The sequence below is a fragment of the Gekko japonicus genome, unplaced genomic scaffold, assembly GCF_001447785.1.
Source record: "Gekko japonicus isolate JY-2015 unplaced genomic scaffold, Gekko_japonicus_V1.1 scaffold630, whole genome shotgun sequence".
Lineage (NCBI taxonomy): Eukaryota > Metazoa > Chordata > Lepidosauria > Squamata > Gekkonidae > Gekko > Gekko japonicus.
The window spans coordinates 579,253-579,554 of NW_015162498.1; positions in this window are offsets into that span (position 1 = coordinate 579,253).

Sequence of the window (302 nt, forward strand, 5' to 3'; positions counted from 1 at the left end):
GGGAGGCGCATTCTGGTTTGGCTTCCCTTCGCCTGCTGGGGTGGAAGCAGCAATAAGGTGATCCAGGCAAGGGTCCAGAAAGGAGAAAGCAGCAACCCCACCCCCCCAGTTCCCACCGGAGAGATCAGCCAGAGGAACTTTTGAGCTCCCGGGAGTTGAACGCGAAGGGGAATCGGGGGCGGGGCGGGGGGGGAGGGGAGAATCCCTGGCCTGTCAGGATCTTTGACTCTGGAGCGCGTCATGGGCTGAAATCATGGCAGGCAAGGTCGGTGACTGTGAAGCACGCCCCCCCCCTCCCCCGT